General features: G+C 42.5%; 1 protein-coding gene across 1 annotated transcript in view; it reads left to right on the plus strand.

The window, feature by feature from the left end:
* CACNG3 (calcium voltage-gated channel auxiliary subunit gamma 3) overlaps window positions 1–13,207 on the plus strand; it is an 85,299-nt gene that overhangs the window by 1,064 nt on the left and 71,028 nt on the right. The gene's annotated exons all lie outside the window — the stretch shown is intronic.

Below are 13,207 nucleotides of genomic sequence, written 5' to 3' on the forward strand. Positions count from 1 at the left end.
AGAGAGAGAGAGAGAGAGAGAGAGAGAGAGAGAGAGAGAGAGATTCTGACTTAGCCTGGCACACTCTGCGCTATTTCCTTATTTCTCAACATAGTCTTATCAGTTTCTTCTGAGTTTGGTCTAACTAGATATTTTCATGAACTTCCATTGCCAACAAGTTCCAGACTAACATATATGAACCTCTAAACACACACACACACACACACACACACACACACACACACACACACCCCACACACACATTTTAAGAAAACTTATTAATACATCTCCATTTGGGATCAAAAAACAAAACTGAAGTCTTGGTATTTGGTGTCCACCTGTCTTCTTTCCTAAAGCATCTGCAAACCCAACAAATATATTTCTATGACATTTGCATAAGATTGATTCTCCAAGAATCACAGCATACCACTTCTCATTCAAAAACTTGAGGGTTCATTCTAAATTATAATGAAGAGGACAGACCAGTTTTAGAATGTCAAACTCTTAGGCAGCCTGTCTCACTACTAAACTTGCTTCCAGTACACCAGGAGTCACTCTCAGCATCCTTGGGCAATGCCTGGATGTTAGTAGGAGCAAACAGAAAAATAGAGAAGGAAACCGAATCTTTTAGAGCCTATGTGCCTGAGGGAAGGCACTGGATTAGAGGGGCAGAAGGGAGTTTTCTCAGGCTTCTGAGGAATCTGTGAAGCTTGTCATAGTGATGAGCAAAGAAACCTGTGCTTCCTATGTGCTTTCCTCCCCTGCCTGCCATTGGTTCCCCGTGCCTGCCTTCCTACTGGCTGGCATTCGCCAGGGCTTCTTGAGAAGTTGCATTCATGTAAATTGCTTAGGAAATCATGCTATTACATCACTTGCTAGTGTAATGTTGCATCATTGCCTGGCCTTCCTCCCATGTTCTGACACTCTGAACAACTGCTCTCCTGACTGTAGCACTACTAGAGTTGATTCTCTTTCCATCACAAATTTGCAACTGGTGGGAAGCCCAGGTAGGAAAGGACTACTTTAAATGCAACAAGGATTACTGTATTTGATGTCTGAAGACCTGGGTAATGCTGCAAACTATCTGTGTGACCTTGGCTAAGACATTTACCCATCCAACCCTCAATATATTAGTCTGGTAAATAATTAACTTGGAATAGGTGGTCATGAATTAGCACTATGCAAAGCTCTTATTGTATACAAGGTACTGATGGAAATTCTTTCCTAAACATTGACAAAAACCTAATATCTGTGATTATTTGTGCTCAGATATGGTGAAGTCATTTACCTTAAGGAAATATCATAATTCCCTTTCCTATGTTAACAATAAAGAATTGAGTCACCTTTTATAAAGTTGAGATTTGGTGGATGTTTTGATGCTTACGTGGTTCCAGGGTTGGCATAAAAAATCTGAGGTGCCTCCCAATCCAGAAATGGCACATACGTAGACCAAGTGTCAGTTATTTCCAATTCTTCTGCCCCCTTGACCTAAACCTGGGAATTCAAAACTAATCACCAATTTTGACCTCCCCTCTTAGGGCCTGAAATTCCTGAATCCTTGCTCAGAATTTCTCAACTGATGGTTTCTCTTTTCTCCAACATCATCTCCTACACCCACAGTTTGTACAAGGAATTGGAACCCCACCCAGGTATTCTGTGGGCTTAGTGGGAGAAGTGAGAATTTGAATCAAGAAGAAATTAGATTAATCTAACATATGTTCTTGGTCAGGTGAATTCTTCTGAGAAAATTTCCTGCAGTCTCCATGCAATTTGGCCCAGCTATTTTTTTTTTTTTTTTTTTTTACATTTCGAAGTATTAATACAGTAAGATGCGTAAACTTTAACGAATCACAATAAAATTTTAGTTATGTGTACACCCATATACTCAACACCTAGATAGGCCTGGCTGAAATCTGAAGCCAAGATTTTCCTTCATGTAATGAACATATCAAGTGTTCAAGGAATTTGCAGGAACCTCTGCTTTCTGCATGGGAAGACACATGCAATAGGCAGCATCCATCCTCTGCTGGAATGAAGGTGTACAGCCATCTCCTGCTCAGTATGTCCTGTCTCCCAAAGCCTTAGCATCCTCATTTTTCTGGTCCTTTAAGTGTTAAAGGATAACTGGGGCGGGGGGGGGGCGGGCATCCATACTTTTTTAAGGGTCATGAGAAAATGTGGCTATTTCATACAAAAGAAGAGAATGCTCCAGAGGGACAAGACAGCTGTCTGCAAATATCTGAAGGGCTGTCATATGGAAAAAAGATTCAAAATGTTCTACGTGGCCTCAAGGGGTTAGAAGTAGGAGCTAGAAGAAAACAGGTTTACCTCAATATAAGTAACTATCTAATATGGCATGGGGAGCTTTCAGAAGTTATGAGTTGTCTACCACCAAAGATATTCAAGTATAAGAAAACTACATCAGTTGTTTCCAGTCTTAACTAGTCAACAGAATCATATGGGGAGATTTAAAAAAAAAGATTATCAGGCCCCCACAACTAGGTTCTTTGCCTCCATGGGTCTGTGGTGGATCACTTGGAATCTTAATTTTCTAAAACTCCTCCAAGCAATTACAATATTAAAGCCAACACATGCCGAGTATTTACAATGGGTCTGGGAATGACCGTGTGTATTAGGAAGGATCACGTCTCTCAAGTGAGAGAAGAGATATTTCCAGTTTTCATTTCTATAACTCACCAGAAAGTCATTTATATTTAGCACTTGGATTGTGCTAAGAATTTTGAAAAAATAACTTTCATCTTCAAAGGCGTTCAATGATGCAGATAAAAGTAATAGCCTCATTTTACAGATGAGAAAACTGAGGCCAGGGGAAGTTATATAACTTGCCCAAGGTCATATACCTAAACTCAGCAGACACCACTTCCCCTAAGACATGTTGCTTCACTGAGCACTTGCTAGGGAGCATTAATTCATGCTCTAGTGGATAGGTTGCTACTGGTACAAATATTAGCTTGTGAGAATACCCTGACACATGGGTTTTTCCATTCAGAAGCCCCAGATCCCAGAACACTCAGCATGCCCGTGCAGCCTCTGCAGGGAGGCAGGAACCACCGGACAGGCAAAAACTCAGAGGCAGCAAAGGACACTCTTTGAATGAAAAAACAATCGACCTATGTAGAGACACCCACAATGAGAAGCCAGAATGAATGCCTGACTCATTAGCTGGAAAGCACACAAGGCATTCACAAAGCAGTGCCCCTACCTGCTGCGTGCTTTCAATGGTGGTGTGTGAATTTGAATGAGAACATGTTCAATATGTGATTCTCTCATTAAGAAACCTCTTGAAGTCCTAGTTATAATCAAAGTGATGTGTTTAGATCATGGAAAGACCACTGGCCTAGTAGCAAGGAACCCTGGGTGCTAATCACATTTCTGTCACTGATAGTTATGTGAATTGTGTACGTTATCTCCTCCTTTGGACCTCAGTTTACCCAGTTCTAAAATGAGAGCTTCAGATAAGATTAGGAAGTAACAAATCCAAAGGTCCCTGTGGACTTGGCAGGTAATGTAAAGTGTGAAACAAACATTTCGCAGTCCTCTTACCTCAGTTATATTGGGGTGAGGGAAGGAGTAAGAGTGTGTTTGAGAAGATATAAGGTAACTGAAACTTGGTCTCAGTGTGTGGGCAACACAGAGTGGTGCGGACTGTGGCACATTGGAAACAATTACTATGTAGCTTGAGTCGATCTTTACTCTGGGGAAATGTATACCAAACTTGGCCCAATATTCCAAATTTTAAAAAGCTAGATGTTAAATCTCCTGATTTTTAAAATGTGGGCAACTCGTTTAACTTTTTAAACATGCAGTGCCAGCCAAGCCAAACTCACTTTACGGCTTATTTGACCCATGGGCTGCATTTTGAGCCCTGGAAATTATCTAAAAGCCCCTTTAAATCCAAATTTCTGACATTTTCATTTTTGATTCCTGAGTTGCTCTTTATTAGTCAATAATCACTTATTCAATTTATTAAAAAATTGCCTACTAAGAAAAGAAAGCCCACTTAGGATTTTAGGACAGGGAACTTAAAATTATGAAAAAGAGGTTCAATAAACTGCTATTTCTGCTACAGATGGGCCTGGACGACATCAAACATCTGGCTGAAAAACTGAAAAAAAAATTAGCCAGTCATTAGAAATTCCCCCATATTTCCAAATCTCCAGATGGTTGACTTTTTCAGCCAGATGGGGTTCCAGCTTTATTTATGTGTTCAGAAGCCTTCAGGGAAGCTTCAAAGGCGCAGTTGAGGACAAGGCTGGGAGAAAGACATAAGTACTTTCTATGTGCCAAGCCCATGCTAGGTGCTTTCACATATATTAACTCATAATTTTCACATCTCCTATCTGCCCCCAGCAGAATATAAACTCCATAAGTACAGGGATCCTTGTCTGTTCGGGGCACTACTATATCCCTAGAGCTTAGAAACAGTACCAAGTAGTCACTTCTGCTCCCCCTGTCCTAGATTTAATGCTGCACCTTCCCTTGGACGTGGGCGCAGAATGCATTAGAACACTCTTACTCTCTTCCCTACTCCTGACCTCCTCCTTATTCCTTTCTCTCCACTCTTCTACCTTGACCCTAAAGCCCATGAGACAGATAGAAGAGAGAAATGGGCTGAAGTCTTAAGACAGGATGGGGGAGACTGACCATGACTGTGTTTGGGGGCAAGTCAGGATGGGGAAGGTGGCAGAGGTTGAGGTGTGAGCATGACTAATATTCGGCCAGAACGTGTTTGTATAGCCATACAGTTTGTTAAAATGTTGAAATACTTCCCTCCCTGTTGATAAACAACAACGGGTCCAAGTCCCTCACCAAACCCCCACCACTAGCCCTAAGCCCTTCATGGAACCTCTCAAACATCCACTAGATCCACCAAGTAAGAGGTTAAAACCTGGCCCAGCAGGGCCATCACGATCATGTTCCAGCCCTATGGAAGCATCCATTCTAATTGGCTCGTCTTGTGTCCTACTTGTGGTTAAATAGTTTTGAATCTTACTCTTAGTTGCGTCATCCTTGATGGAAAGCACTCCTCTTTTTTCTACCTCAAACCCAGCCTTCTGACCTTAGGATTCTACCCATCTTAGAAAGTAGATAGCTTGAAAATACTTTTTTTTTTTCTTAATTATTTGAGATGTTATCTCTGGATTGGAATAAAGGCAAATGACGGGCAATCTAAGGTTGGGTGACTAATGTAAGCTATTAGCATGGATGATTGGTGTGGGTAACCAGCACACATCAAGAAAAAAATAAAACAAGAAATCAGGCAAAAAGATGAGTGTGTCCTTTTAGTGTTTAATGCCATAGAGCAGTATCTAACAAGCTTACTTAAGTGGTCATCTAATTCTCCAAGGGAATGTACCTCTGTTTGACTTAGCTTTTATTATAGATTCAGGCCCAGTTGTATAGTTAGATATTTAGTTGTCGAAAACTTGGGAAGATGCACACATATTTTTTAGTTCAGTAGAGGTACAAATGATTTCTGTTCATTAGAGGAGATAACCTCAAATGTTGTGGACTATTGCTCACCCTCTAGTACATTAATCAGTTTTATATATAATGTAACGATATTATTTCAGATTTATTTTTTTAGGATTTAATTTTATTTATTTTTGGCTACGTTAGGCCTTTGTTGCGTGGGCTTTCTCTAGCTGTGGCGAGTGGGGGCTACTCTTCGTTGCGGTGCGCAGGCTTCTCAGGCTTCTCTTGTTGCGGAGCACGGGCTCTAGGAGCGTGGGCTTCAGTAGTTGTGGCACGCGGGCTCAGCAGTTGTGGCTTGAAGGCTCTAGAGCGCAGGCTCATTAGTTGTGGCGCATGGGCTTAGTTGCTCCGCGGCATGTAGGATCTTCCCGGACCAGGGCTCGAACCTGTGTCCCCTGCATTGGCAGGGGGGGTCTTAACCACTGACTCAACCAGGAAAGACGCTCAGATTTTTTTCCTTGAAAAAAAAGTACATAACATCTTCCTTTAGAGCGCAGGCTCATTAGTTGTGGCGCATGGGCTTAGTTGCTCCGCGGCATGTAGGATCTTCCCGGACCAGGGCTCGAACCTGTGTCCCCTGCATTGGCAGGCGGATTCTTAACCACTGACTCAACCAGGAAAGACGCTCAGATTTTTTTCCTTGAAAAAAAAGTACATAACATCTTCCTTTGAGCCAGCTTTGTCATTCTGCTGGTTCCCTCACCGATGAATAAAACTTGACATAAGCTCACTGTGTATTTTAGGAGAATTATGTTGTTAACGATTTGAACATTATACTCCGACATGTGGAAGTATCCGCAATGAAAACCAATGTTTCTAAGGTTAAAAAAAGCCTACAAGGTTGTTTTCCTTTTCCTTCATCCCATGACCCTGCCAGAGTCTACTTTTTCTATGTAGGAGCAAATGGGCCTTTAACAATTTATGTGTGGCCACAAAGAAGATCAGGTAGTAGGAGGGGCTCTGAGGTCAGGTGGAACTGGGTTCTTACCTGAATCTGCCATTTACAATCCACAAGACTTTGGAAATTGCTAAACCTCTGAGCATGAGTTTCCTTACCTATATAACGAGGAAGCAAAAGTAGCAAGCACTTTCATCTGTTTCTGCCTTAGTTCTTAGTTGTGTCTTGTGGTTCCTTCATTCCTTCATACCTCTAAATAATATGTTGACCAGTAGTCCTTGATTCATGCATTTTAGACAAGATCCATTTGCTAAGACAAATGATAAGTTCACTTTCTTATGCCACTACCCTTTCTTCCAATACTTTTAGTTCCTCAGTGAGTTTACCTGTGGCTCCAAGAAGAATCATTCATAAAGATTGAGGGTGGCTGAAAAAAGAGAGACTGGCATCTCATTCCTGGATTGGATATTAGCTTAGGCAGCACAACTGCTCATCTGCTCATGTGCATATTTTAGCAGGGAAGCTGGGAGGCAAGACCAGAGCTGAGAGAGGGAATGGCAGCAGGTCCGCCTGTTTAGAATGGAGAGGTCTCTGAGTTGAGTGGATCTACGGTGGATACTTGAGAGCTTGAGCCATTTTGTCCGTATCCCACCCAAGAGAGCAGCCTGTTAGGCAAGAAGACCCTAGACAGGGCTACATGATGTTCATGAAGGTGTTGTCTTTTTTTTTTTTTTTTTTTTTTGTCCTGAGCAAGTGGATACTCTACCTACACCCCCTCCCTACCACCAAGGATCTGATCGTTCTTGGAAAGGCAGAAGGAATGGTTCAGAAGCCCCAAACTCTATCTGCACCTGCATTTCTTTTGTTTTGTTTTGTTTTGTTTTGCAGTACATGGGCCTCTCACCGCTGTGGCCTCTCCCGTTGCGGAGCGCAGGCTCCGGACGCGCAGGCTCAGCGGCCATGGCTCACGGGCCCAGCCGCTCCGGCATGTGGGATCTTCCCGGATCGGGGCACGAACCCGCGTCCCCTGCATCGGCAGGCGGACTCCCAACCACTGTGCCACCAGGGAAGCCCACGAAGGTGTTGTCTTGCACAGAACTACCTGGCCTAGGGGTCAAGCAGGGGCTGAGAATCAGCTCATGCTCCGCTTCCCAAACCATGCATGTTGGTCCAGAACTGAGTCCATCCAAACGGAGAAGAGCCTGTAAAAATGTTCACGGGGTACTGTGTGGACCAGCTGCAGACCCAGCAGCATGGGGCTGTGGGTTGCCAGTGATGGGAGCTAAGGTGGGATGGAAAAGACTGACCAGACTCGGGCGCCTCACATCAGGAAGGGAGTTGCAGGGGGAAGACCCCACGGGGCCCTCCAATAACAAATGCATGTGCCTCCGGCGGAAAGTCAACATACAGACTCCTGTGTGCAGAGAACCAGACCATTAGTGTCAGCTGCAGGAACAGTAGCAATGAACAATAATGGTCTGCAAGCTCACCCAGCTAAGCGAAGTGGCACTTTTGGCCTTTTTTTTCCTTCTTGTTCTCTGCCACAACATATTAAAGGTATTCCCATCTAAAAGAGGGAGGAGTAATAAATAAGTAAATACAGTGAGAAAAATAAAATAAAAGAGGGAGGAGTAGGGATGCAGCTTTGCAATCAGATATGCAATTGGAAGTTTCAACAGCCAAAAGTGACTGTAAAGTTATGAAATCGGCCCAAAATATCATTAAGAAAATGAGGGATTGGACATAACACAGTTGAAAGCCAAAATAAAACAAGTGCCTGTTTATATACCACTTAGTGGAGACTTGTCAATAAACGGATACATGTCATCATGCTTTGTCTCTAAAATTCTAAAAGTTGAAAATTTAATGATGTATGTGTACTGTGATACGTAATTACATCTCAGGGTTTGGCAAACTACAGTCCATTGGCCAGATTTGGCCCATTGCCTATTTTTGTGCAGCCCACAAGCTGAGAATATATTGAACATTTTCAAATGGTAGAAAAAATTAAATAACATCTCAAAATATTTCATGACACATAAAAATGATAAGAAATTCAAATTTCAGCATCTATAATTCTGAATGTTTTCAATTTAAAAATTATGGAAATTTGTTTTCTCTACTGTTGTATTAATATCTACACAGTATCCTTGATTTTGCTACTTGATCTCCAAAGCCTAAAATATTTACTGTCTGGCCCTTTACAGAAAAAGTAAAGTTAGCCAATCCCTGCTATATCTCATAGCAGGAATCAATAATAACATTTTATTTCTAGAAGTACCCTTTGTTTTCCCAAGAATGTTGAATTGCTTTCTTTTTTTCTTACACCTTTTGCCTTTATCATAGACTCTTCAGATCAGGTATTCTGTTGGGTTCTCTTTTCTTTCCTGAAGAACTCTCACTTAGTTCTTTGCCCAGACAGTCCTTGTCCTCTTTCTGAGCCATGGAGAGGTTGAAAGAAAGTCAATGAGATCTTCCCCTCTGATGGTCTCTAGGGAAGGCAGCCCCTGGCCAGGTACACAGGGAACAATATCTGTTGGGGTAGGCAAGAGAAGAAAGCTTTGGTAACCTATGTTCTGATGGCAATGAAAAAAAAAAAAGACCCTAGAGACAGACTGAAGGTAAACTCTATCAGACATGGTTACGGGGTGGGTGAGGGTGAAGAAATTGAGGTCCACAACAGGCGGCTGGTATTGGGACTCTATTCAGAGGTACTCACCCATATAGTTCCACAGATGAGGTTCATATGATTATGAAACTTCATGAAAAATATGATGCGAATGGGCACTTTTATAGAAAGAGTCTTATCCTCCATAAGCGTTAAGAATCACTAATACAGAGTTTAGGACAGAGATGAAACCTGGGTTGACACTTAGGATGATCCAAGCATAGATGGTAATTGAAGACATGGAAGTACACAAGAAGTGCCACAGAAACCCCAGTGACCACAAAGAGGGAAACCGACAGAACCCTAAGTAACATTAACACTATGGGGCAAGGAACAGAGGAACCTGTGAAAACTGAAAAAAAAAAAAAAAAAAAAAAAAAAAAAAAAAAACAAAAAAAAAAAAAAAGAAAACTAGAAACAAAAACAGAGATGAAGGAGGAGAAAGAATTCAGGATTTAAATACCATTTTGATGGTCTACTGAGGCTTGCTCTAAAATAATGCAGATGAACAGAAATGTCTGGCACTAGAAGCTCTCTGGCTTAAGACAGTTCCTCACAAGCAAGTTCCTTACATCATCTGTGGGCTACTTCCTGGGTTTGCACAAGAGGGCCTGCTTCCAGGGTAGATCTGCCCTTCCTCCTGGGATCGGTACGCAGGTGAGATGATAATATGGACCCTGGGGGTTGCTTCTAAGGAAGCTGCAGAAAGAGAGATTGGGTCATGAGAACCCTAGAAAGAGGTGCCAAGGAAATAGTAAAATAATAATTAGCTGACACTTAATGAACACCTTCTGTGTGCCATGCTACAATTACTGGGGCAGATTGCACGTTCATTTCTGGGCTAACTCCTGAGCATTTATTCAATAGACACATACTCTATGCCAAGCGCTGTTCTACGTGAGCACTTGACAAACGTCATTTAATCCTTGTGCCTTATTCATAAGGTAGACATTATTATTACCCCCAGTTTACAAATGAAGGAATGGGCACCCAGAGGGCATGTGGTTAGTAAGAGGCAGAGCTGGGTTTCCAACCCTACCCTATGCTGCCTTTCATTACTGTACTCTACTTGCTTGGATAAACACTAGTATAAACAGATGCAACTGATTCTCATAATAGCCCAGTGTACAGGAGCAGGGCTGTTCCACCAATAAGGAGACTGAGGCTTAGAGAATTAAAGATCACCTGCAAGGTGGTGGCAGGGCTGGACTTGAACCAGAAGCTTCACCTTAATCACCACACACTGCACTGCCCAGGGCTGGTGGGCTGGGTTTTTCCAACCTGCCCACTCCTATATCCAGGAGAGTTTGATGTCAGTCACTGGCTCTGAACCATTCAACGACTGGAACTATTGTGAAAAATAATTAACCCAGCCTTTGTCAATTTTTATTCCACATCCAGAAAGCAAGGTCAAAGAAAAGATATGGTAAAGCTAGCAAGAGTTAGACATTATAGCAGTAGGTTGTGAAGAAACACCACCTCTGGATCAAATGTAAATAAAAAATAAAAGGCAACACCAATCATTTGGAAGAACAGTGTTTCTTTTCCAGAGTCTAACTAGACGCAGGTGAGCAGACTACTGGAGATTCTTGCATCTCCTACATTGGATTTGGGGTGTTTGCAAACTTGAGGGTGCCATTATGTTCGTGGCTGTCCCACTTCCTGAGGACTAGACTTGGGCACATCATTCATTTGACTTCTTTGAGCTTTATACTCTGTGTCAGGCAGGAGTCAAGTTTTCTGGGTTGGATAATTCTCATACTTAGGGCTCTGCAGCCTGATTCTCATGCAGCAGCCAAGGCCAAAAACATCTTGGAAGAGCACCGAACCCACACGAGACATGGAATAGACGAGTGTACCACCAGGTCTGGTTCTTAGTGACCTTGGGCCTGAGTAGGCTAGAAATGGGCAGCTGAGATGAGCTTGGGGCAGCATGACTTAACACCATCTATCCACATTTTAACCTGCATGTTGTAAGAACTATTATCACATATGTTTTGCCATCCAAATACTCTTTATCCACCACATTTCCCTGAACCACTAATCTAGAACAAGAGCCTGGCACATAGTCGATTCTTAATAAATATACGTTGAATTTATTGCTTGTGAGTAGGTAATTTAATTACCTTGAGCTTCTCTTAGTGAATCCATGCTAATCCCTAACCATCATTGTTCTGCCATTAAGTGCTTACAAACTACTTTTTAAATAATATATCCTATAATCCCTGCCACAATGGATGGTAATTCAGCAGCCTGTATTTTGACCAAGTATGACTTGAGGATCTCAACATTGTGTGTCCATCACTTATTTTCCATTTTTTCCCCCTCAGAAATGATCCAGAGTAGTTTAACAGTCTCATTTAAAAATTCCCTCAATACCCTGGGTGCAAACTTGGGGAAGGAAAAAAGAAAATACATGTTGTGTGGGATATATTGTGCACAGATCTGGCAGGCACTGTTTCTGTTCTTTGTGCTTCGGATTCTGTACATATTTGGATACCTGCATGTTTAGGAAATGGAATTTCCACCACTCTGTATTCCACAGCATATGCTATTCAGCATCATGCATAGCTGCCTTGGCATACAATAATACCTACCTGCTAAATTAAAGTGATTCAAAAATTCACGGGTAACTGTTGAGGTGACTTCCATCACCTCATCTATTACAAAATTCTACTGTCACCTGGGGAAATTGATTTTGGCATTGAGCAGTTAATACAGATGCATATTTACAACAAATCATTTTGACCCTTTGCAAATCACAGGACAGCAGAACCAATTAGCTGTTTATCAGCTTAAAGTGTCTTAAAACATGTACTATCAAGTAAGTCCTGGTTTTTCAAAATAGTACTTTTCACCAAAGATGAATCTGGCTTGCAATCAAAATGCTCTAAGTGTTTAGAGAAAAATAAAAAGATCAAATCAAGAGGCAATGATGTTAATCGGAGTCAAAGGTCTGCTGCACAGCATAATAATTGCTCTTTTCTGCTTTTTTACTCTGTGGTGAGTGATGGCTTAGCTCTGAGCAGTGGGGAAATGGCAGGGGTTGGATTCTAAGAGATAATAAGGTCTGAACCAAGGAAAATTCAATCTGGGCCACCCCCAGCGATGATTTTCCAGTTGGAGTCCCTGGATCTGAGCATAGGAAATGGAGAGTCCTAGCCCAAGACCATGGACTTTCTCCAAACTCTCTTAAAGTAGGCAGAAGTACTGGGGAGGGGAAGGGGGATGAAATTTTAAACAGTGTGGTCAAGTTTGGCTTCCCTGAGAAGGTGACATTTAACCCCAAATCTGAAAGAGGTAAAGAACCAAGCCAGGTGGGAAGAGCATTCTTTCCAGGCAGAAGGAACAGCAAGTACAAAGGCCCTGAGGTGGGGAGGTGCCTGGGGTGTTTAAGGAGCAAGGAAGCCAGTGAGGTTGAGCAGGATGAGTGAGGAGGAAAAGAGAATAGGTGAGGGTGTTGAGGCCAGAAGGCAGCTGTAAGAACTTGGACTTAGAGTGAACTGGAAGCCTTTGGAAGAGTTTAATCCCAGGAATGACGTGTTCTTGAATTTGCCATGTCTGAGTCTTCTCCTCACCTGCATTATTTGCTGCCTGATAGACAGAGCAGTTTGTCCTGTGACCTTCCTTGCTTCCCCCGGGCAAGAACTTGAGCTCTAATCGTTAAAGCTTTTGCCTCACCTCGGGCTCGTGCTTCTCTAAGCCTGCGCGCAGTGGAATAGCATCTCTTCAGCATTGCCTTCCTTCTTTCCCTGAAAACAAGCCATGGTCCCTTACTCTTTTCAGTATTGTACTTCTCATTATGGGGAAACGGGGTTTAAACGAGAGGACAATGACGTGGAAGTTTCTAATGCTTTTACCAGCTCTTACAAAGCTCTTCGAGTCATCATTCCTGTAGGGCAACCTCTTCCTGACTCACAGATTCACGCCCTTCTCCCTCTCAAGCTGGCATCTTCTCCCATGCTGGCCCCTCTTCTCAGTCTGGAGAGGCAATAGGAGCTGTGAAGTAAGTGGTTTGCACTTGAGGGGGGCTCCAACCTGGTCCTCCTGCTCTATGAGGGCTTATTTAGCACCTACGGTGTGCCAGACACTGTGCTAGGTGCCAAGGATTCAGCAGAGGATAAAGTAGACACGGTCCCATCTTTGGTAAGTTCACCATTGTGTAG

Source organism: Lipotes vexillifer, unplaced genomic scaffold, assembly GCF_000442215.2.
Source record: "Lipotes vexillifer unplaced genomic scaffold, Lipotes_vexillifer_v1.1 scaffold811, whole genome shotgun sequence".
In the NCBI taxonomy this organism is placed as follows: domain Eukaryota; kingdom Metazoa; phylum Chordata; class Mammalia; order Artiodactyla; family Lipotidae; genus Lipotes; species Lipotes vexillifer.